This window comes from Heptranchias perlo, chromosome 26, assembly GCF_035084215.1.
Source record: "Heptranchias perlo isolate sHepPer1 chromosome 26, sHepPer1.hap1, whole genome shotgun sequence".
Lineage (NCBI taxonomy): Eukaryota > Metazoa > Chordata > Chondrichthyes > Hexanchiformes > Hexanchidae > Heptranchias > Heptranchias perlo.
The window spans coordinates 31,556,729-31,579,935 of NC_090350.1; the positions used below are offsets into that span (position 1 = coordinate 31,556,729).

Genomic DNA, 23,207 nt, shown 5'->3' on the forward strand with positions numbered 1-23,207 from the left:
CAAGTAACAAGAAGAAATTTTTTTAAACCGTGAAGAAAATCAATATCAAACTCCAGAAATCTCAGTTATGTCAATGTCAGGTGACTTTGAGCTGCGTTGAGCCCAAATTTTTGGGCGTAAATCTACGCCAGCGCATTATTCGCTTAAATCCAGGAAATTTGCGAAAGCTGACCTTTTGCAAGGGACAGGAGCTATGTAAATGAGAGGCAAAGAGTTTCGGCAGATGTATCTTGGAAGCAGTTCAAACCCATCAAGGAAATTAGCACGTAGCGATGTTTTGGCGTAAAACCGGCGTAAATTTGTGATGAGCGAATTTCCTGAGGAAAAAACATAAGGACATAAGAAATAGGAGCAGGAGTAGGCCATACAGCTCCTGAAGCCTGCTCTGCCATTCAGTAAGATCATGGCTGATCTTTGACCTCAACTCACTTTGACCACTTTCCTGCCCGATCCCCATATCCCTTAATTTCCCTAGAGTCCAAAAAAATCTGTCTATCTCAGCCTTGAGAGGTTGTTTCCCCTGGCTGGAGAGTCTAGAACTAGAGGGCATAATCGCAGGATAAGGGGTCGACCATTTAAGACTGAGATGAGGAGGCATTTCTTCACTCAGATGATTGTGAATCTTTGGAATTCTCTACCCCAGAGGGCTATGGATGCTGAGTCGTTGAGCACATTCAAGGCTGAAATACATACATTTTTGGACTCTAAGGGAGTCAAGGGATATGGAGATTGGGCAGGAAAGTGGAGTTGAGGTTGAAGATCAACCATGATCTTATTGATTGGCGGAGCAGGCTCGAGGGGCTGTATGGCCTACTCCTGCTCCTATTTCTTATGTTCTTATGTTTTTATGTTGGATATGCTCAATGACTGAGCATTCGCAGTTGTCTGGAGTAAAGAATACCAAAGATTCACAACCCTCTGAGTGAAGAAATTCCTCCTCACTTCAACAACGCAACTCCACTCTTCCCCCCCGTAGTTAAGCCAAAACTTTCCAGGAAATTCCATATGTCCAGTCATGCATCCTACCCCTTCTGCAGGACAATGGATTGGAGCTCCTAAAATAAATGTAAAAGCTCTGTTTTATCCAGAGACATGTATTAATGGCTTAGGCAAACAACTCAGCAGGTTGTTTATTGGAAGAATGTGAGAGCAGCCTCAGAGACATCACTGCAATGTAAACACTCTGACTCTACTCCTGTCAGGAGTTGATAACTTCCTGGAGCACACACTCATTTGCTGCCTCCAACTTAAGCCACCTCTAGCAGCAAACATAAACATTTCTGTTCAATGTGCCAATTGCATTGCTGGCCTGTGGAGATCTTCTGCCAACATTGGATAGGATCTCAGCCGGATGCAAGGGCAGAAATCACCATTGCCATTTAGTCTACCCTGCGGTATGAATGGGATAGACTAATCAAAACAGAAACCAACACATAGTACTGAACTTCTTCTATTGAAAATGGTTCAATAGTATAAAAAGGATATAAGAGACTACCAGGAATTTAAAGTTCAGAAGCTGTGCTCCAGCATAGACCTATTGGATCGTTCATTGCCGTCTTATTAAAGAATTCCAGAGGATTTTGAAAAGTTAGAAATCAGACCTGATTTTGAAACGTAAGCCTAGATATTCCTTGCTTGTATTGGTGATTTTCAGGCAGTATCACATCAGCTAGATCAGAAAATAGGCAGAAGCCCTGCCCCGCTGGAAATACATTGGGTTTGTGCCCTGATGCATTTTCTGGTGGATGGAATCATCTCAAATGGGTGGGTGTTTCAGTTTAATATTTATTTAGAGGCGCGTCAATCATCCATGCCTATCTCCACTGTTCTGACTTACTGCATGCCAGACATAAAGAATGTCCTTTTGAAATGGGCATCCAGGGTTGCTAGGCAGCAGTAAGTATCATGGCGGCCATGAAAATTACACGGTAATATAAAGGTAAGTGTATTTTAGCCATTTCTAAACCATTTTCACTTTGCTTTTGTTATTTTTACCGCTGGTACTTAGGCTCTCATGAGCTTTTGTGGTAATTGATGTAAATTATTTTTTTCACAGCACCACTATGATCATCAGTGAGTTTGCTAATCCTCTATTTGATGTGTTTGGAGGAGGAGGAGGAGGACCAGATGTCAAACTGGTCAGGCTACATGAGAGTGCTCTATACCCAACCATTGGTACCTACACACCTGTATCTGGTGACCGGTGAAAATATCTCACTTTGGCAATTGATTAGAACTGATAGAGGCTCCCAGTTCCCAAAGGAAGCTCAGATAGCAGACCTTTGATGATTATCACTAAGATATGCTTGAATGCTTGATTAACATAATACAAACATACAAAATGAAGGATGGGAGAAGATCATAGTGCCCATCAAGTTTGCTCCATCCGGACATGGTGCAACCACATAGACCATTGACTCAGCCCTCTAATCATACAGTCCACTGGGAGAGCAAAGAACCTGAGGCCAATTTAGAAAAAAACTCTAGGAAGTTCCTCTCTGACTCCCTAAGGAAATCAAGCAAAGCTGCACAAGGATTCCAGAAGAAGGCCCACCAGCACCTTCTCAGGACAACTAGGGATGGGAAATAAATTTAGCCTTGGCAGTGTCGCCTATGCCCTTTAAACAAATTAAATAAAAGTCCACGGTAATTTTATAAATCCTTCTAATCCTAGCTAATCTGCAGTTTACCCTCTATAACTGGAAATGTCTTCATATCTCAGGAACTTGTCCAGCTTTCTTTTGAAGGACTGCAGAGAATCCATACTCACCACATGCTTCGATAATCTATTCTAGAGGTGATGAAGTACTACCTAATACCTAACCTAATGCTTTGCAAAAGAATTTTATACTCATATCCTTTAGTTCTACCATGCCTATCCATCTCAAATAACCTATCCACCTAGAAGGAATCTAATCCCTTTGTCGTTTTAAACACCCCTCCTCTATGTTTGCATTTCTCTAACTTAAACCATCCCAATTATTTGCAACCCTATCCTTATAGCTAAGAACCCTAAGACTGGGTATCATTTTGGTGGCTCTTCTCCAGAGCTTCAATATTCTTTGGCATTGTGGGGGCCAAAACCAGACACAATACTCCAAGTGTGTCAGTACCAAGGCCTTATGCAGCCCAAAAATAATGTTCTTAGTTTTCGATTGTATTGTCTTAGCAACACAACTCAAAACTCTATTTGCTTTCCCAATGGCCTCGTCATACTACTTGTGGACTTTTAATAATTTATCAGCTACAGGTCCCAAGTTCCTTTCTTGATCTGTAACCTTTAGTGGGTACTCTTTTATTGTATACACATACCTGGAGATATCAGTGAAACCCACTTCTTTACACCCTTCCTCTATGGGTCTCAGCCCCTGGAGACAGTTGTAATGCCTCATTTAGTTTACACATTGCCACCAAGATTGAGGATGCCTTCAGTAACACACATTTAATTACTTGGGACATAAATTTAATGGTGTAACCGTTTCTCAATTTATCCATAATTCCCACCTAGGACTCAGTGAAATTGTATTATAGTTTTAGCAAATACAATGCTGCACTTTACTTTGGAACTTCAGCAGAAGCTGCTTGGTGCGATTATGCTTGGGAGCTGTTGTTTTTGTCACACCATCTGATTGAGAACACTAGTTGAACCAGCCGCTTTGTTTGTTTTATGCACTATTGTAAGCATGTTCAATTGAGCTATAGGCTCTTTCACTGACACAAATTAATAGAGTTCGGAAAAACAATGTAGTGACCACATGGAGATGGGATGAGTGATAAAGAACTATCACACAAAGAAAATTTCTGTGGAAAGATCACAGGAGTACTAGATTTTATGTCAGCCATGGCTCAATGTTAGTTCTCTCACCTCGGAGTCAAAAGGTGTGGGTTCAAATCCTACTCCAGAGACTTGACCACACAATTTAGGCTGACAATTCAGTGCAATACTGTGGGAGTGCTGCACTGTCAGAGGTACCATCTTTTGGAATCAAGGTCCTGTCCGTCTGCTGAAGTAGATGTAGAAGATCCCATTGTACGATTCAAAGAAGAGTGGGGAGTTATCCTGGTGTCCTGCCCAACATTCAAAATCACTAAAAAAGAGGTTACACGATGATTTATCTCATTGATGTTTGTGGGACCTCGTTGTGATTAACTTGGCTATCATGTTTCCCTACATTACAAAAGTGACTACACTTGAAATGTAATTAATTGGCTGTAGCGTGCTTTGGGATGTCCTGAGGATATGGAAGGTGCTATATAAATGCAAGTTCTTTAAGTTGCTTTGTGTGATTATTGGTATCATTCAATGTGATGACATTTAAAAGAACCATTACATTACTGTTCTTTTAAGGGGAAAAGAACCAATAGAATGGTCTGATCTGTCAGTGTATTTAAAAATATATGTATTTTGTATGCATTTTCTGAATACAGTGTAGAATGTACCATATACAGTGTACAACAGTGGGTGAGACTGTAAAATGAAGTGCATAGAAGTTATAAATGAATAATTGAACAGCATTGTAATAAGTAGTTGTTCTGACCCAGGTGTTGGTCCTGATTTGTTGGCCGTGTACATTAGCAGTTAGGAGCACAAAAACTCACAAGACTAAGACGGTGCTGGGACAATATTTCACTTGTATAACTCCAGGGCTACGTGCTCAGGGACGCACTGAAGCTAGGTGCGGCCGCCGCAAAGGCTCTGTGGGGAAAGGCAACCATTTAGAGCCTTTCCGCCATTGTATACAGAGGGACTGCAATCAGGGAAAACACCTCCCGGGCAGAATGTAAAATTCAAATTGCTGTAATGTACCTGTAATGAATCTGTAATGAATCTGTATTGAGTATAATGCAATGAGACACCCCAGAGTGTCATGAACTCTAATTATGCACAATGTGTTCATTGAACTGTACTTGATTTAACCTGAAAATTATATAATCTGTATTGTGTACGTTTGGAATGTGATGTGACAACTGTATTGTATGTTTTTGCTACAAATTTTATGAATAAAGTATATTTTTGGAAAAAAAAATATTTCACTTGTATAACTCAAGGAAGATGGACAACCTCAGAAGAAACTTTGCCTGATTGAGGCATGCTTTGCTTTGACAGGACTATTTTTCACAATATTCAAATTCAGGCAATAAGTGATGGCCACCCTGTTTTTCACCAGATAATCGGATTGCATTGCCAGGTGGCAAATAGGAAGAGATTGATCAGTTGGCCCATTGCCAAGACCAGAGAAGAGGGTTCCCACCTCGGAGACAATGGGAAGGATCCAGCGTAACCTTGAGTTTGGAGATAGATTTAATCATTAATCCATTTCAAATAAATGAATTGACTCCTTCATTGAAAAAACAGACAAAGGTTTTTCATACAAGCTCATTAATATATAACATCACACAGGGTGATTTCAATCCAGTAGGTGCTTCGTACAGTATCTATGAAATAGTTCGTCGGTTTTCATTGACTTTTTTCCAACTGATACTGTATAGCACATGGTATGCTTTACACCATATATTATTTCCATTACTACATGGTCAAAATATAGATAAGGTACATTTGATATAGCTGGTGTTGGTCTTGAAGGACAAGGTCAAAATACAACTATTCACAGCACCAAGGTTACTTGTTGTGCTTCGATATATTGTACAGGATTCAAAGATTAAGCAATTGTTAGCAGTAATAGTCAGTTATCCTCACAGCTGTCAGGGAGTATCAGAGTCCCTGGGGATAGTTAAATCAAGTCTTGTCAGGCACTTTTTTGGCCTCAAATGTTTTCCACTAAGCCAACAGCTTCTGCTGCAAAGAGAACTGGTGCAATTAATATCGTCTGGGAGTGGCACACTGCGCTGTCTGCTGTGTTCAATAGAAAAAACAATTGCTACTTCAATGATGAATTTTAAAGCAGGCAGAAGATGTCAGGACATTTCCACATTGTTGTGCCAGTTGGAATTAATGGCTTCTATTTTGGAACAAGAATGGAAAGAAAGTCCTGCTTGTTTTTTGATGGAATAATCTTGGAATAAAAAAGTTGCAATCTTATAAGGTGATCTTTGTTTTTAATACCTTGCTGCTATCCTGAAAATTATCACATTTTCATTTGATAAGCACATATTTAACCATGATGGAATTATTTATGGAAGTATTAATATCGCTCCCATTTAGCAGCTCACATGTTGTGAGTGAGCTGGCTCCAGAGTAGTGTAACATTGCCAGAAGCATCATTGTAGGGTTAGGTGTGACCGAGAGGGGAGACTAAAGCAACCTTGGTGCTGTGAATAGTTGCAGAGTTGGAATGGGCCTGGTGGAGAGATGATGTAGCATCATATTGGGCTGGGAACGAGGTGAGTGAGGGGGATGTAGGGTTGAGTCACAAGTTGAGGGTCTGATAGTCAATGCACTCAGCAGCAAAAAAAAATTGGCAGAGATGGTGAGTTCACGGACCATGGTTACTTTCTTTCTCATAGTTCTGGGATCTAATTAATTCCTGCCAATTAAGTGACAGATGATATCATGTGGTTGGTATGAACCAATTGAAAAGGAAGTAGGAATCCCCCATTCATACAGATAAAAACCTTGTTATTAAGATTATATTTGATTATTATGCCTACATTTAAATCTGATTTTATTGCATTTCTTTCGATTTGTGAGTGGAGTGAAATGACATTGTATATTCACTTGGAACTGGTGTTATGTGGTCACACCAGTTCTATATGAGTAAACCATAAAACATAACTATTGAAGTCATGATTGTCAAGTCACCAGTTGTGAGAAAAATTGTATCACATGAGCAGGTATGTGATTTATACCATAAATGTACAAAGACATGTCAACATTTGCTCAACAGGTATTTCCCCATTGATTGAAAAAAAATGTGTTTTACTCACAATACTCATTTCTACAGAAGCAAAGTGGGACAAACGTGGTGCAATGAAATAAAATAATACCTATTGCTCAGAAGCTCGGGTTTATCGCCAATAACATTCCTCAGAGAATGCATGTACATACAGCACCCCACAGAGCTGTGACAGAAGCAGCTTCAGGCAAGATACTTGTCCTGTGCTTTCTTCTTACAACATTATTTGCCTCAAAATGTGTCAGTTTTACTTGAATAATGCAGCAGTGGAAGCAAAGCTTGAAGTATGGGTAATTTCTGCATAAACTTATATTCCCGCTTCCCTTCACAAGCATTCACAAAGCAAGTCTGTTAAAAATAAGACAGTACTTTTGTGACATTCAACATTTTTTAAAAACAGGCGTTTACATTTTTGAAGTTTTTTCATGAGTGTTCACCTGTGAGAAAGTAAATAGCACCTGACACAGTTCAGTAATGTGGCCTGATACACAATGCAAATATGGCCTATAGCTAATTCAGAAGTGGCTGTGTGAGATACTTGATCACATGGATTGGTAAGCCAATTTTGTGCTGTAATTTTAAATTGTTAATGGAAGTGAAATAAAATCAGTAGAATCTTCTTTGTTATGGTTAGTATTTTTTGTAATTAGCATTATAGCAGGTTGTGTTCAGTAGGTTTATGGTTTCCATGGTGACTTTTTTATGTGGAGAAAATTTAAAAGAAAAAATAATTACATTGTTTTGAAATGGAGTTATTAAAAGCAATATTGTACTATATTGTATTATAATCAACTTTTATATTAAGCTATCTATAACTCACATAAAAAAGACAGTGTGGTAATTGTGTTGATAACACATTAATTTGTTTGCTTTTCACAGGCCATCATCACAGTTTGATTTCAAGCTTATTATGGCTTAAACATCTTTTTTTTATACTGCATTAAAACCAAGCCTAGACACAATGGTGGACTGAGTAGAGTGACTTCATTTACTTTGTGTAGCACATTGCTATATTTTGTGTGAGCAAACATTAATGTTTTAAAAACTGTTAATATCATCAAGAAAGAACTTGCATTTATATAGTGCTTTATGCTGACTTCAGGATGAACCAAAGTGCTTCCCATCCAAAGAATTATTTTTGAAATTCTGTGACTGTTACTGTAGGCAAATGCGACAGGCAATTTATGCACAGCAAGGTCCCTCAAACCAGAAATGAGATAAATGGCCAGTTAGTCCATTTCTGGTGATGTTGGTTGAGGAAGGAATGCAAACCAGGACACTGGAAGATATCCCTACCCATCTTCGAGTGGTGTCATAAGAGCTTTTACATCTATCTGAATAGGCAGCCAAGACCTGTTTAACTGATTGTAATTATATATTTATATATAATGCAGAAACTGCAGTAGATCTGATTTAGTACAAGTTTGAAACCTACACCAGAGGTGGATTTACTTTCTGTTAGGTCAGATTTAGATTTTAGTAATTGGCCATGTATATTGTTAATTGGAGATTCAATTTAATCAGACATTGGGCCATCCCAACCTTCTTTTGTCAAAATAAAAATGTTACTTGATTTAGAGCCTTTGGGAATTTGCAGTATGAGCAGCTGGAATTCTGTGGGAATGGCTTTTCAAGTTCTGTATCAATTCAAAATAATTGTTTCCTGGACACAGCATTCAAAAAGGGACTATATACTGGGAGCTATTGGAAATAATAGCTTAGTCAGTATTTAGTGAATGGTGAAATATATGTCAGGAAAACCTGGGTGGTAAATTAAGTTGATCTTGTGGGGAGTGGAAAGCTACACAATTAGATACCTTTAATGTGTAAAACAAAGCACACATTAACCGATGATACAGACTACTAGGTTACCATTAGAATGAAGAAAGTTTGATCTATGAAGAGATTGGAAGGGCATGTGAGAACGGGAAAGTTATTTTAATGGGCAACTTCAATCAACCAAATACAAACTGGGAATACCCAAGTGGTTTAGATGTCAGAGTTGGTAAATGTAATGCATGATTGTTTTGTGACCAGGTGCATCAGGAAAGCCATGAGAAGCAGTATCCATGTTGACTTGGAATTCATAAGTGACTCAGACAACGTACATGAAATGGAAGTCATAGTCCCCTCAGAGGACAGTGACCATAGAAAGATCAAGTCCAAAATGATCAAGGGTAAGAAATACCAAGGATCAGGAGCCAGGTATATTACTTTAAAAGAGTTAAATTCAATGAAATGATGGAACAACTAAAACAAATTGATTGGGAAGGATGTTTGATTACACTTCAGTAGAGGAGAACTGCAACATCTTTAAATGCATAATGTTAAGTATGGATGGTAAATATATATCTAAAATCAGTAAGTGTAAGTTAAACAAGTGTAGCTCTAACCTGATTAAAAATTAATCATAAGTGAACTAAGGAGCAAAATTGTCCTCTACAATTCCCATGGGGAGAAATGCAAAGAGGTTCATTGGGACTAATGTAGGAACATGTAGAAACATATTGAAAGAGGGGTCAGAGGTGGAAAGAAAGATCTGTAGAAAAGCATGGCCGTAGATGCAAAACGATGGGCCGAATGACCTCCTTCTGTGCTGTGTGACTCTATGATAATGGTAAGAAATTCTTTCAATATTTGTAAAAGGACAGTCAGAGAAGAGCTGGGAATCATAAAAGATGCAAACAGGCTTGAAATAGAGGATGAGCACAGGATAGTTAATATTCTGAATGATTACTTCCTCCAGTTATTCACAAGGAAAAACATAAGCAATGTGCAATCAACAAAGCCAATAGAATTCTGAATGATATAGTCAAGACAGTAGAATAAAAGTCAGAGAAGTCATGCTCAAACTATACAGTTCTCTGGTCAGACCACGGGGTAGATTTTCAACACACTACTCAGGTGTGAAACTGGTTGTGCAAATCAGACGTTCGTAATACACACCTCCCGATTTCATGAAAATCTGGAGTTGACTACATGGGCGGCCAATTCGCAACACCAGTTTCACATCTGTGTGGCAGGTTGAAAATCTACCCCACATCTCAGACCGTGGTGTTGTTCTGGTAAATAAGATGCAGGAGAGATATTGAAACACTAGAGGCAATATAGAGAAGAGCCACAAGATTCATTCTAGTGTTGGTGATCTAAGTCCTGAGGAAAGACTGGAGAAACATTGACTAGTCAGTCTTGAAAAAGGACAGATATCAGGAAGTTCTCCTCCACAAGCTTGTGGAATGGATTTCTGCAAAGAGCAATAGAGGTGAAAACCCTGGAATTATTTACGAAACAATTGGATGCTGCAATGCCAGGGAGGTGGGGGGGGGGGGGCTCAGAGTCTCTCTGGATGGATGAACTAGTTAATACATTGAAATGTGTGATGTTGGGAATGCATTGTGGATTGATCATCATCAGGAAGAGAAACTCAACACTCCCCACCTCCACCTTACCCCAGTTCTCCTAAGGTTCAGAGCATAGTTCAGTTATTTTCTACACATCATCTACTTTAATTCTGAAAGTGATTTTAGAATCAATATACGATGTTATCTTCCATTCATCCAATTTGGGAATACCTGTGCTATACTAATAAACAGAGTGTTCCTGGGTCTTAGTGCTAAGAAAAGGATGATGTGATCAAGACAGATTTCAGGCATTGTGATGTAACCAGGTGCATATTGATTCATTTCATGACAGGCGGCAAAGCAGAATTGATAGAAGTTGAGAGTGAGATATTGAATTATTTGCTACCTTAATATGTATATTAACCTGCCACAAACTAAAATGCCCCCTCCCCCACTATCACATTCCAAAAGTATATGCTAGTGAATCAGGAGAGGGGGTAACTGTCCATATAGAATAATTAACTTTTTAAGACAAAATGTGCATAAAGACAGAAAATACTGGATATACACAGCAAATCAGTTAGCATTTGAAAAAGACAAGCTCGTATTTGAATGGAGATGTTTCATCAGAACCTAAGATGTATATTTTGAGACAGATGTATTGACATTTGGAAGGTTTGTTGATTTTATTAAAGGGGTGTTATCAACTGATGGAAGTATTTTTCAATGCAATTGACAAGGTTTAGAAACGGATGAGTGTGCAGTATCACGGTAAGTGGTACCACAAGATCATCCCTGATTGTGTGTGCCCATGACAAATTTTCTCGACATTTTCTGCCCAACATAGTGTGATTTGAGCAGAATTTTTAGAAGCAAGTTATTTAGGTGTCAGTGTGGCTCAATTGGTAGTACTTTGAATCATATAATCCAGGCTGATATCCCACACAGTGCTGATGCAATGCTGCACTATTGAAAGTATTTCCCTCTATCTGTTCTTAGGGTTTGGATGGACCCTATTTTGAAGAAGAGCAGGGAGTTGAGTACAGGCTAACATTCTTCCCCTCCCCAACCAACACACCATCATTTATCCAACTGCTGGGATCGGTAGATTTGTAGAATCTTGCTGGGTGCAAGTTGGCTACCATGCTTACCTACATAACAAGAGTCATTGCACTTGAAAGCAATTCATTGTATGTGAAACACTTTGGGATGTTTCTGATACCTGATAAGGCACAATATAAAAGCAAGTTTTTTTTCCTATATTGGAAACTTCACCTGGCTAAAAGCTCTCCAATTACATAAGAACATATTTTAAAACTTGATTTATCTCCAAACTCCTCGTCATGATAACAAAACAGACATTTCAACTCTAAAAGGGTCACACAACTGATGTCAGAATGGCCTTTTGACCCTCATACAATGACGTCTTAGAGGCGGCAGAACCAAATAATCGATGCCTGCACAAAACCTTTATGAAAAATGCCCGAATTGCAGTTAAATGGCTTTGATTCCGGGCTCCTGTGTCATAAGGTTTGCGGGAGCAATCGCCGCCTTTGCCCCTTTCGCAGTCTACTGGGCGCTTCCTTGCTTTGATCAGTAGGGGTCGTGCAGTGTCAGTGTTTGTACTTTAAGAGTCACATCCAAATGGGGGTCTCTCTCTCTCCCTCTCTCCTCCTTCACTGCGCAGTCCTCAAATATGGCGGAGACTGATTGAAATCTAAGCTTTGAGACACGCCAGAGGGGGGGAGAGGAAGAAAAAAAAACCTCTATTGGAAAAAGTAAGTACCGGATCCCCGCGGAGATGGGGATGGGGGGAAATCACCGGAGCTGAAATAGCCCACCGACCCCCCTTTTGCAAACAAGAGGGGGAAACAAAAGCACAGGCTTTTAAAGGAGGAGCACAGCCCCAGTCGCGCTGGATATTTTGTAACTAGGCTGGATGTATCCCCTTGCGCTTTGTATCCAATGCAATGTATCCAATGTGTGCGTGTGCGCGGTGCTGGACGCTCTCCGGGAGCCTTTGCACTCTCACAACGGGGCTGCTGCACTATGGTGCTGCATGCATCTTTAAGCATTGCCCCCCTCCTCAAAGTACGGGCTGTTTGTGTTGCTCGTATTATTTTCAGTTCATTGTGTGCTGCTGCTGATGGCTCTCTTTCTCCCCCCGCCCCCCCCGTTTGTTAGAGGGGCCTTGTAGGTTACCGATGATGAAATTAACATCAGCCATCAATCAAAGCTCTGGTTCCCCGTGGCATGCGACCGGGGAGGGAGCGCACAGTTTGCATTTATATATATTATATATTGTGTGCGTTTTTTTCCCCCCCCCCCTCCTCTTCGCAGGATTGCTAGGCAAAGTGACTTGCAAATGTGTATGATCACAGGCTTCAGTAGATATGTGTGTGCTGTCGGGGGGCAACGATTTTTAAATTTTTTTTTTAAAAAGGTACATCAAAAGCAGGTGGAGTGAAACTGAGAGAGTAGCTCCTGCCAAAAGAATCGTAGTTAGCGATTCAGAATACATAAAATCCTTGGTATATACTTTGACCACGGGATGTTCCAAACAAGCGGGCTCGAAGCGTCAGAAATTCTTGCAAATCTGGGACTGAATAGCTGGCGGGTCCGTCGTATTCATACAGGATAACATAAACACTGGGTTATCGTTTTAGTTGTGATTTGCAGCAGTTATTGTGCTTTGTAAAGACTCGCCTGCAAAACCGCGTCAAGTGTATACAAAATAATTGGAGCGGGCACTGGTGCGTGTTTTTATTCCTTGGGAGAACTCGAAATCGGACGTGTTTACGAAGTGTGTTAAACTGGGCAGGCAGGTCCTTGTATCGTTTTTTTTTTATGAACTTAGTCAGTTTTAAACCGATCGATCGCGACTTTTTGACAGCAAATTTTGACCAGTTGTCTCCGCGTTACGACTAGTTTTGAGATCGTGGCAGTTTTAGGCGGCGAAAAGTTTTCTTTGGCTTGACGAACGTTATCTCTGCGCGCCCAGAGTTACCCAACACTGTCTGGGTAGAGTTGGTCTGGCTAACCTTTTAAGCTGGTTAATAAGCAGATGCCCTGATTCATCCCCCTCCTCCCCAACAAAGGTAACAGAATGCTTTCATCTGCAGAATGCTTTTACTCCACAATTTTCTACATTTGTGGAGTGCCACTTAAGCATTCGCTCCTGCTGCCTCCAGCGTCCAGCTGGGGATTATTAGCCAAATTAAAACTTCAGTTTTTCAAAGGGCACATACCCTTCAGAAGACTGAAAAACATTTCAAAAAATGCACCAATTCTGGAACTCTTCCATTGAAGCGGTATTTACAGGCTCAAGCCACGTGTGAATGGATTCGTGTACGTCAGCCTTTTTTTTAAGTTACGTCACAGGATTGTGTGTCAATATATTTTGATACAACCTTTGCCATTGTGATTTGAGTTACTCGCTTTATATTGTAAACTGGTTATAATCTGCTGCTTGGCAATAGGTTAAAGATTTATCCCAGATATTCAGTTCAGTGCAGAAGAAATGCAGTTGTTTTTTTTTCAAATACTCTGTATAAAAATCTTCTTGTGGAGATGCCGGTGATGGACTGGGGTTGACAATTGTAAACAATTTTACAACACCAAGTTATAGTCCAGCAATTTTATTTTAAATTGAATTTAAAATAAAATTGCTGGACTATAACTTGGTGTTGTAAAATTGTTTACAATTAAAAATCTTCTAACATTGTAACTGTCTTGTTGCCATCTCCTAAACAGTTTAAAGACAGTTTAAATTTACATCATCCTGTTCGGTAGTATGGTGTGATCACACAGAGCTTCACATGCCCACCATTTCCCACGTGGTCATTTTCCATCCTGAGCGGGACCAGCTAGGCAGGGAAGGTGCAGAATGGGGGTTGGCCAGATCTCCTCTGAGAGAGTGAAAATATTGGAGGGTGAAGAGCCTCTTGCATGTTGTACCAGTCAATTAGAGAGCGGCAGGAGTAGGTTTGTTCACCCTCTGAATTGGGGAATATTTTGTGTTATAGGATGTCTTTGGGGTTGGGTTGGGGGGGGGGGGGGGGAGATCAGGAAATAACTGTCATTCAGTATCTCTTTTGTCAGGTCTTCTAAATTGATACATTGAAATGTGCGATGTGAAGATATGTAGTTCCTTAGTTTACATCTGATTTATCTGAATCCTTTCCTTCTTTAAAAGTGTTGTTTTCTTTTTTAATTTCAGATATATTTGTCTCCTGAGAGCTCCCGATCCTAAGGCATGCTGTTCGTCGAGATCACTAATTAGATTTGAACTTGAGGATTACCTGGAATTGATGAATGTCTGGGAAAAGGATATTGCAGCTTTCAGAGCTTTAATGAGGACTGAAATCTAAGTGTATGCAGACCAGTATTAAATCCCAAACAATTTGGCCTTCACAAAAACACAGACCTTTTGAAGGTACAGTATTAGGTCTTTGTCAACCTACTTTGTTAAACAGTCAGGTCAGAAACGTTGAGGCTATAACCAGAACCAGTTACACACAGTGTCACTTAATCTCTTATATCACAAATGTCAAGTCCATTCCATGAGATTCTTTCTCCATGGATAAACATTTGACTGTTCTCTGGATTACTTTTCTATAGACTTTGTTTTTCAGCTTTTACTGCTTCACCTGTAACCTGATACTTAATGCCTATTAAGTTTACAACTAATTTCCCACAAGTTTTAATGGTCCCTATCAGGACTGCCCTGTAAGTTTCCTCTCTCACTGTTAATAATAGCTTGGGTGGTGAATAAAGTGCTGGTTTGACAACTCACTTTACTCCAAGTAATGCAAAGTAAGTTTTGAAGGGACAACTTCCTTAGTGTGCTTTTTGTAGTAAAATTACAAATATGTTTATGATTTTACGACTGATAATGAACAGAGAAAATTTTCCCCCTCAAATGTTTTAATTTGGTGGTTTCTAGTTGTTTCTATTGTTTAAGTTTAGAGATACATTTTAAATTTAATGTAAAATAAAATAGCAGTAATGTTGGAAGTGAGCAGTGTGAGGTAAGAGCAGTGGTAGGATTTAATTGTTGTTCTCCCACCAAAAACTCTAGACCCTTGCCACCAACTCCATCCCTCTCCCCATCTGCTCCCTTATGTTGAACCAACATACACAACCTTTGTGTCCTCTTTGACCCAGAGCCGAGCTTCAAATCTCAAATCCTGTCCATCTCTGAAGAGCACCCATTTCTGCAACATCTCTCTCCTCTGCGCCCCCTCGCTTGCACTGTCATTGATACCCTCATCTTTTGTTACTTCTGAGCTTCTCCAAAGCATTCCTTGACAGACTCCTGAACTCATGCCTCCGCAAACTTCAGCTCGTACAAAGCACTGCTGCTCACACCGTCTCATTCTAAGTCCACTTGCCCATCATTCATAACCTCCATTGACTCCTTGTCTTTTCTTCCTCTTTTTTTTCTCCCCCCCCCCCCCCCCCCCCCCCCCAAATGCCATGAAATCAAAATTGTTGTCCCCATCTACAAATCCCTCTACAACCTTGCCCCAACCTACCTTTGTAACTGCCTCCAACCTTGTGCCCTTCCTGTGCCTTTTGGTAGCCCAGTTCTAACCTTCTGTTCCTCTTCCCTTCTCCATTTCACCTTCATTGGCAGAGACTTCAGCTGACTTGATTTTTTATTTCCTTTGGATCTCTTGTACGCTCTGTGTCTCACACTTTCTGTCTAAACCCCTTTACCTTACTACCTCTCCCCTCACCTTAAAAACCTTGTTAAAATCTATCTGTTCAACCATACTTCTGTTGATTCTCGTACTGCTGCTCAGAATTTGTTTCTCAGTCGTGAAGCACTTTGGGACGTTTTCTATGTTAAAGATGCTATATAAATGTAAGGTGGTTCAGATTGATTGACACGTACAAAGTGAGAATGTGGAACTTTAGTCAGAGGGAATTAAGGCATTGTTATACTACAGGCACATTACTATAGTTATGACACTGTTACTTATTTAGAAAGATGAGGTGCTGGCAAGCTCCTGTTACATTGTCAACTTCTGTGTCCCTCTTTGACTAGCGAAAATGGAGCTCTACATTTTCATGCTTGTGAGCTTTACGCAAACATATCTAATGCTGATCATGTTTTGTTGTTGGGCAGTCGCTTGCTTAACAACTCTTAAGAAAAAGATTAAAAATTAAGTTTTTAAGAATTACTAATTGGTCCACTGGGAGGTTTTCAAACTTTGCTTCGTGTTGAATTTGGTTATTTTACAGCCTGTGTGAAGTCAGAGCAGCAGGCGATTACCTCTTGGGGTTGGTCTCTCATCTCTTGCCTCATGTATAGAATAACTGGCTTGTTAGAAAGTCACAGAGTGCATGAAGACTTATTTGGACAGCCCACACTATAAGCTGGCATTAGTCCAGCTTGTTTGCACATGTATCAGGAATATGCACGTGAGAGTAGATATAAAGTATACTTCAGTAAAGTGTAACTTGTTTGGAGAAAGGCTGTTTTTATAGTTACAGTACAATAAAAATCTATAGAATAATCAATACATAAGGAATTGTTACAGGGCTGTAAAAGATCTTCAGTTAAAGGATCTGATGCCATAAACAATTGATGGCTATCAAGAGGCCCCTGAGCCTTTAACTCCCAGATATTTCTGAACATAAACTTCCTTTTGTTAACATTATATGTCAGTTGTAGTAAGTGCAGCTGTGACATCGAATGTGACGGGCTAGGGTTGATGTAGCTAAAATAGGACGTACTGCAGATTATGATGCTAGACCTGAAACCATATGTGATGACATGCACCATAATGTTTTATCTTCATACCATTTTACTGGCTAATATATTAGTTATATGACTGTTTTGCTTTGATGGAAGTAGCTAAGTAATATTTGGTTAGACTCTACTATAAATTAATTAACATTTTCTGCATCAATATTCTCTGCATTAAGAATGTTAATGTAAACTGCACATTATTATGCACATAAAGTTAATCAATTCTAATATTAAAAATCTTGGCCCTGAAGTTGCTGGATTGGTGCACCTCGTGTTGAGTGCCATGAAGTGGATATTTTTACCTCACCCTTCAGATTGTATTATTTTTACCCTGCAAATAGCTGGAAATGCAAATTGATAACGGGAGCAGTTGGGACCTCCTGAATGTCGGGTCTAATGGTCTATTTCCCGTACCAATTAAATTTTAAGGCTAGAGAAGGAAATAGGGTGAATTAAATACATAAAGATAAAGAAAGATTGGATTAACAGAGGGGAAAAAAGAGACAGAAAAGAAAAAATTGAAAAAACCTCTAGGAACAATTTACTACCTGCTGGAGTGAGACTCCACAGTTTCAATTGTTCCCTTTCTGACCCTCCCAAGGTTGAGTTACACGTCAAGACCATAAATCACGTCATTAACAGGGTCCTTGTGACATCAAATACCAGCCCTAAATATCTGCGGTGAGATTCATTCGTATTTCCGGCATAAATCCAGCGATTTCTTGACGCACGGGGTGGTAGACAGCGAGTTCCTGTTTTTGCGAGGCTAACGGCAGAGCGGTGCGAATTATCCAGCAGTTTGTGACGATTCGCACCTCATGGCATATCTCTTCCTCGCTACAAGTTGCTGGGTTTTGTATGCACGAATAATGGTGAGCACTGTGTACATTATTTTTCCAGCAGTTTCCGGGCCCCTGGGTCTGTGCACTGTCAAAAATTCCTTTACAAAGTGGTAGCACTGCGGTGCCACTGCTGGCAGGAGAATGTAGTATGATAAGTTTCTATAGACAATTTCAATTATAAAAGTGGATGTAGCAATTTATGATGGAAATATAAAAATAAGGACAATGTACGAATTTAAAATATGGATTAAACTCTGTCTGATTATCCCCTGCCCTGTAACCCTGCTTCACCTGAAGACTGCACTTGGTCTTGACTCCATGTATGCAATGTCACAGGACATGGACTAGTATACAATAATAATGTTTAGTGTGCATTTCGTCGATCACACCTGTCTACATGCATATTTCTGTCACATTTAGGATGGAAGGTATAATGAAAAAGGAAGACAGTCATTTGCAGTGTACAGAGAACATCTCCCTCCACTCTCCCCAAGTCATACAATGCTGGATGTTGAGAGTTGTTCTTTGCATCCAGTATTGCTAGGGCTCAAATGACAGCAAATACATTAGATGGGATATTCCTGTTATTTGCATTCCCTTTGGATACCTCTGCCTTTATTTGAATAGATGCTATTTGAATAAATGTCCCCTCCCCCCAGCACTAATGGAAAAAAATCCTGGAAGGGGTAGAGAGCTGGAGCAGCAATTCTCCGCCTGCTTCCCCAACCCGATCCATTGGAATCACTCCAGAAAGCTGGCGTACGTCCGGTGGAAAATCCTGCCCTGTATGACTATGGACTATTTTCTGATAATGTGTAAATAGTCAAACTGTGATAATGTCGCAATCATTAATTTTCGTATCAATTCAGGTGCCCTCACAAATCAACCCCACCAAGTGTAGTAGCTGTTGGCGTTCACAGTAACTTCACTAAATCCAAATTAATGAGGAAGGAGTGAAACAAATTCCATTTTTTTTGTAAAAAGTGTTTATGTAGAAGTGTTAAGGCTGCAATCTGAATTTGGGAATCAGACGATTAACCACTCAGTTTGTTCTCCTGGTTTGGCAAATCCTCCTTGACATAATGCCTTGTAATTGCCCCTTGCTATCTATTATTCTCTAATTGTTTTCCTACAGGCATTGGTATTTGGTAATATGCAGTTTATGTTCTCGAACCACTGCTTTCTGCTGTTTGATCATTGGTATTTGATTCTGATTGTCAGGAATCTAGGGTGTGTGGCAGTGGTGGTGGGAATGGTAATTCACGAGCTGTGTGTGATCAATATTAATCCCTCCATCAAAAAAGGTAATGATCTTGAAATTACTTTATTGTGTACTGGTGCTTAATGTGTTCCTCTGAAATCCTCCCAATGCTATTTTGGAGAAGGCGTTAACCAATTTTATTTTAAAATTGGTTAAAGACTTGCTAATATAGCAGAGAGAGGAATTTCAGGTCAACGTGTTGAGCATTCGTATGCAATTATTCTACTGCATAATTTCAAAGCCTGTGTATTTTTAAAAACATAGCAATTTGGGGGGAAAATTTTGAGCTAGGCATTTCAATCCATCCTTGTGTGTGGACTATTTTGTCATGCCCATTGAATTCAATACAGTGTTGTCACTGCTTATTTGGTGTATTGGTAACAATAGGTTAAAAATTGCACTTCAGCTAATACAGTTTAATGTTATTGCATTACTTCAAATTGCTCCCTTCACTATCCCTACCAGAGATAGACACTTAACCACGAGTCCTTCACCCTTTATGGAACAAAATGGAGAAACAACTCAAGTATGTAAGGACACATCTATAATTTTAATGCTGGGGTGGATATAGTACATGTCCATCATCATACTTTACTGAAACCTGATGGTGCTTTTATATTTACTATGCGTTGCCAGTAGAGCGACACTCAAATAGAGACTTGTGCCCTGTGTACCAGTCTCCATCTGTTGGTAACTTTTTTTTGCCACGCAGTAATACCATCAACATTTAAAGTGGGGGGTGGGGGGAATACAAATACAGACAATATCAGAATTCCACCTTTTATGCCAGTGACTGCTGTCTTGCACTAACCCCAGAAGCATGCAATTGTGTTACACATTGAGCATTGCCTATCAGATAGATGGCCACTAGTGTATTTGTGTGTACACACTGTCATGTTTTATTAGTGTGGGGAGGAGAAAGAATGTATTCCTTTTTTTAAAAAAAACTCTTATATTAAGCTGTCGGTTGAACTTCAAAAGCAGTCCCTGTGCACTGAATTACTTCCTAATAGCTGGAGTGTCTGAAAACACAGGTTCAAAATAACAGACCGTGATGGAGCTAATTAGTTTGCTTTCTGCCTTTTTGCATTCTGCTGCTCTATGCAAACATTGTTCTACTCTTGTATGAAGCATGTAAGGAATTTCAACCCAAATTCTCAGTTATATGTCCCTGAAATATATTCCATTGTTACGTAGGAAAATACAGGGTTGGGAAAAAATTCTGCAATCCATTTGACTGGTACAACAAACTAATAACAGATTACAAAATAATTACGGATGAGTAAGGTCTGTTGGCATATCTTCATTCATTCATTCAGAGCAACTCGAGTCTCTCCCCATTGCTGCATCTAATTATTTCTTAAATGATTTCAGGGTTTTCATCTCCACTCCTCTGCCATTCCAAATGTTGATCAGTCTCTGCATGAGGAAGAACCTCCTGCTGTCAAGCCTAAAGTTACCTTTTACGAGTTTGAACCTGTGTCCTCTTGTCCTGTTCCCACTGTCTAATTTAAAGTAATATTCAGGATTAACCTTTTCCACACCATTTGCTATCTTATATATCTCTATCAATTGCTCATTCCCCTCAAATATTCATCCAGTTCTCCCTGAAAGGTTTCTACACTGTCTGCCCTCCCGGGGTAATCCATTGCACATTTTCATCACCCTCTGCCGAACTCCAGAATGTGGGCACGTAGGCTCAAGTTTAGCCTGGGGAAGGTGCACAGATAGATTAGATCTAAATACTTTATAGAGTACCCTTGTATGAAGTGCATCCAAGCCTGGTGCCTTGCCATCCTTGAACTGTCCTAGCCTATCAGTGACTGCATTATCTGAAATTTCTATTTATTTTAGTAGTTTTTCTGCCTCCCCTCTCTGGAAATTCAACTTCTGTGCTGGGGACACTGCCCAGGGTCTCCTCTGGGAACACAGAAAAGACTTTGTTCAGTATATTCGCAATCTATTAGTAGCTTGATATCATGTTGCCTTTTAGGATCATTCAATGAACCCACCATTTCCTTTTTCACCTGCCTCCTGCAAATATGTTTGTAGAATTGCTTGACACTTTTAATGTTCCCTGCTTTCCTGACCAGTTTCTATACATCTTTTATGTTGTCTCTTTATTCGCCTTGGTTCACTTTGCTACCCTTGGCTTTAGACATTAGTAACAATTTTCTTTAGCCCCTATTGTCCACATTAGTTCCATTGTTGTCCATAGCGATCTGTTTTCTGTTAATAGTATGCATCAGTTCCATACTCTGTGTATCGTAGTTGTTCACGCTTCCCCCCATCACCGCTCATCACACTTGGATTCTGTCTTTCTAAACAACAACCAACTTGCATTTATATAGCGCCTTTAACATGGTAAAATATCCCAAGGCGCTTCACAGGAGCGATTTTCAAACAAAATTTGATACCGAGCCACATGAAGAGATATTAGAACTGGTGAACAAAAGCTTGGTCCAGGAGGCAGGTTTTAAGGAGCATCTTAAAGGAGGAGAGAGAGGCAGAGAGGGTTAAGGAGGGAATTCCAGAGCTTAGGGTCTAGGCAGCAGAAGGCACGGCTGCCAACGGTGGAGCGATTAAAATCGGTGATGCACAAGAGGCAAGAATTGGAGGAGCGCAGAGATCTCGGAGGGTTGGAGGAGGTTACAGAGATATGGAGGGATTTGAAAACAAGGATGGGAATTTAAAACTGAGGCAGTGAGCACAGCGGTGATGGGAGAACCGTACTTGGTGCGAGTTAGGTTACGGGCAGCAGAGATTTGGATGAGCTCAAGTTTATGGAGGGTGGAAGATGGGAGGCCGGCCAGGAGAGCATTGGTATAGTCAAGTCTAGAGGTAACAAAGGCATGGATGAGGGTCTCAGCAGCAGATGAGCTGAGGCAGGAGCGGTGATGGATGATGTTACGGAGGTGGAAATAGATGGTCTTGGTGATGGAGCGGATATGTGGTTGGAAGCTCATCTCCGGGTCAAATAGGATGCCAAGATTGTGCCCTGTCTGGTTCAGCACAGTGGCCCGGGAGAGGGATGGAGTCTCTATTCTCTTTTCTATCATGAGGGCAAACTTAACTTCTGGCAAATTGTGGTTGCTGTTGCCAAGATGTTCTCTGATTCTGAACTCCTCTACCATTTCTTGCTTATTTACTAACTATCAGGTCCAATAATATCCCTGGTCTTGTGGGCTCCTTGACCAAGTGTTCCCTGTAGCAATTAAATGTTGCTTTCACTCCTATTGCACTCGTTATAGATTTCCCAAACTATCTCTGGTAAATAGTTATATTTACATTGGAAGAGTGCCGTAGACAGGGGTCGGCAGTTCTCTCATTGCCTGCACTGCTCAGTATAAAGGTGGTGACCCCTGAGAGGCTGGCAGTATTGGAGACCTACCTTCCGAGATATGGATTCATGTGTTGTGGCAGCCTTGTAGTACCTCACCAAATGCACCATTCCTCACGTTTGAGCTTGGACAGTGAGTTTCACCAGATTATTCGACTGTGAGGAGCATCACTTTTGAACTTGAGCCTGTTCTTTTCCAGTACATTCACTGGATAGTGATCAGGAGTGAACGATCTGACATTCTTTTTTACCTCTCTGGCCCAACATGGGACATTAAGGCCAGGTGAGTGTCTGGAATGCTGCCTTGACTGAGATCAACTAACAATACAGACCAGGAATTGAAGCTGGCACTCGCCAGGTGTGTGTGTGGTTCAGTGCCACATTGTGTGATACATTTATCCACTGAGCTGCTGGTTCTGCTTTTTGAAAGGTGCTGTGAAAATTGATCCTTTTTTTCCTGTTACAGGGTGATGTTTTGAAAGTGTTGACTTCCTTTCTTATTAAGTGTGAAAATAAAAAATATTAAATCCAGCAGCATGCCTGCCCCTGTCTGCTGTCGTAGCTGTGTGTTCAGTAAGTGTTAAAGGTAGTGATGGGTGGAGGTTGCCCTAATTTTGCAATGATGAAACTACACTTGGGGGTTTCTAATAAAATGGATAATACCTAGCCATCCTCTCATTGAGACCTTTCAGAATTTTATGATGAAATCATAGGCGATGCTGTCCTGGGGGTAGTACAATATCCAGTGCCTGATGTGTGCAGTGTGTGCTGACCATTTTCTTCATGTAGGTGGACACTCCAGATTAATC

General features: G+C 40.2%; 1 protein-coding gene across 2 annotated transcripts in view; it reads left to right on the plus strand.

The window, feature by feature from the left end:
- The first annotated feature begins 11,889 nt into the window (after nt 1-11,889).
- Nucleotides 11,890-23,207, plus strand: part of LOC137342651 (polycomb protein SCMH1-like) — a 154,989-nt gene continuing 143,671 nt past the window's right edge. For both annotated transcript variants that reach the window (XR_010967311.1, XM_068006704.1), the window contains exons 1-2: nt 11,890-11,973; nt 14,415-14,630. The gene's annotated coding sequence lies outside the window, so the exon portion shown is untranslated. The remainder of the gene's footprint in view (nt 11,974-14,414; nt 14,631-23,207) is intronic.